This window comes from Mus pahari, chromosome 4 (genome assembly GCF_900095145.1).
Source record: "Mus pahari chromosome 4, PAHARI_EIJ_v1.1, whole genome shotgun sequence".
In the NCBI taxonomy this organism is placed as follows: domain Eukaryota; kingdom Metazoa; phylum Chordata; class Mammalia; order Rodentia; family Muridae; genus Mus; species Mus pahari.
In genome coordinates this window covers 111,101,451-111,104,271 of record NC_034593.1, presented here as the reverse complement: position 1 = coordinate 111,104,271, position 2,821 = coordinate 111,101,451, and positions in this window count along the sequence as shown.

Below are 2,821 nucleotides of genomic sequence, written 5' to 3'. Positions count from 1 at the left end.
TATGGCTATTGTGGGAAATAATATTACCCAAGTTACCCAATATACATTCACATGCACAACACACACACACACACACACACACACATCACAGAGAGAGATAGTCAGACATACACACAGAGAGAAACAGAGAGACAGACACTCAGAGACAGACAGACATGCACACACACTGCACATACACACACATCACAGAGAGAGAGACAGAGAGAGAGAGAGAGAGAGAGAGAGAGAGAGAGAGAGAGAGAAACAGAAACAGACATACACCACATACCACATACCACAGGTAATTTTTTTTACTGAAAATATATTTTTTCATGCAATATATTCTACTTATTGTTTCCCCTCCCACAACTCCTCCTAGATTCTCCCCATCCACACCCTTTCTTGCTCTCTCTCTTTAGAAAATTAATGAGCATCTAAAAATAAATAAATAAACAAAATAAAACCATACCATAACAAGACAAAACAAACAAATAACCAAAACATAGCCAAATAAAGCACAAGACACGCACACATTGTTACACACAGATATCCCATAAACACACAAATCCAGAAACCACATTATACAAGCAGAAGACCAGTAGGACTTTTTTTAAATGCTCAGTCAAAGCATTACTTTCTTTTTTTTGTTTTGTTTTTTCGAGACAGGGTTTCTCTGTGTAGCCCTGGCTGTCCTAGAACTCATGCTGTAGACCAGGCTGGCCTCAAACTCAGAAATTCGCCTGCCTCTGCCTCCCAAATGCTGGGATTAAAGGCGTGCGCCACCACGCCCGGCTTCATTATTTTTTTATTATTCAACAGAAAACCTCTAAAATGCCGTTGAGTTCACTTTGTGTTCACCATCCACTGCTGGCCGTGAGGTCCGCCCTTAGTGTGGTTTGTATTTGGTTTTCCTATAGGCCCATGACCTACTTGGCCTCAGATTCCTGGTCCCCTAAGCAGTATCAAGCATGAGTTCCATCTGATGGAGTGGGCCGTAAATCCGATCAGAGAGCTGTTGGTTAAGCCCAGACCCTATGTGCACCTTTTGAACCAGCAGATCTTGCAGGCAGGCCACCACTGTAGATTTCAGGATGTGTAGCTGGCTTGGGGTTTACCTTTCTCCTTCGATAGCATGCAGAGTCCCTTCCAGTACCATGAGTACTAACCTGTACAGGTGATGGCTCCGGTAAGCACCACCTCAACTTCTCCGTGTTCAGTGAGTTGTGTGAGCGTTCTCTTCAGCAGCTGGGCCTTGCTATCAGCTCCTGGTTTTGCTGATTCTTTGTATAATTTTTTTTGTTCCTATTTGGTTGGTTTCAGTCCTGAGTTTGATTATTTCCTGCCATCTACTCCTCTTGGGTGTATTTGCTTCTTTTGTTCCAGAGCTTTCAGGTGTGCTGTCAAGCTGCTAGTGTAAGCTCTCTCCAGTTTCTTTTTGGAGGCACTTAGAGCTTTGAGTTTTCCTCTCACCACTGTTTTCATTGTGTCCCATAAGTTTTGGTATGATGTGCCTTCATTTTCTGAAAAGTCTTTAATTTCTTTCTTTATTTCTTCCTTGGCCAAGTTATCATCGAGTAGAGCATTGTTCAGCTTTCATGTGTATGTGTGCTTTCTGTTGTTTTTGTATTAAAGACAACCTTAATCCATAGTGATCTGATAGGATGCATGGGATTATTTCAATCTTCTTGATTCTGTTGAGGCCTTTTTTGTGGCCTATTATATGCTCAGTTTTGGAGAATGTACCATGAGATGCTGAGAAGAAGGTATATTCTTTTGCTTTATGATGAAATGTTCTATAAATGTAAATGTTAGATCCATTTGGTTCATAACTTCTGTTAGTTTCATTGTGTCTCTGTTTAGTTCCTGTTTCCATTATCTGTCCATTAATGAAAGTGGAGTGTTGAAGTCTCCCACTATTATTGTGTGGGGTACCATGTGTGCTTTGAGCTTTAGTAAAGTTGCTTTTATGAATGTGGGTGCCATTGCATTTGGAGCATAGATGTTCAGAATTGAGAGTTCATCTTGGAAGATTTTTCCTTTGACTAATATGAAGTGTCCTTCCTTATCTTTTTTGATAACGTTTGGTTGAAAGTTGATTTTATTTGATATTAGAATGACTATTCCAGTTTGTTTCTTGGGATCATTTGCTTGGAAAATTGTTTTCCAACCTTTTACTCTGAGGTAGTGTCTGTCTTTGTCACTGAGATGTGTTTCCTGTATGCAGCAAAATGCTGGGTCCTGTTTACATATCCAGTCTGTTAGTCTATGTCTTTCTATTAGGGAATTAAGTCCATTGATGTTAAGAGATATTAAGGAAAAGTGATTGTTAGTTCCAGTTATTTTGTTGTTAGAGGTGGAAATATGTTTGTGTGGCTATCTTCTTTTGGGTTTGTTGCAAGATTACTTTCTTGCTTTTTCTAGGGTGTAGTTTCCCTCTTCGTGTTGGTTTGTAGGGCTGGATTAGTGTTCTCTTAGGGTCTGTGTGGCATTTGCCCAGGATCTTCTAAGTTTCATAGTCTCTGGTGAGAAGTCTGGTGTAATTCTGCCTTCATATGTTACTTGACCTTTTTCTTTTACTGCTTTTAATATTCTTTCTTTGTTTGGTGCATTTGTTGTTCTGATTATTATGTGTCAGGAGGAATTTCTTTTCTGGTTCAGTCTATTCGGAGTTCTGTAGGCTTCTTGTATGTTCATGGGCATCTCTTTCTTTACATTAGGGAAGTTTTCTTCTATGTTGAAGATGTTTACTGGCCCTTTAAGTTGGGAATCTTTGCTCTTTTCTATGCCTGTTACCCTTAGATTTCGTCTTCTCATTGTGTCCTGGATTTCCTGGATGTTTTGG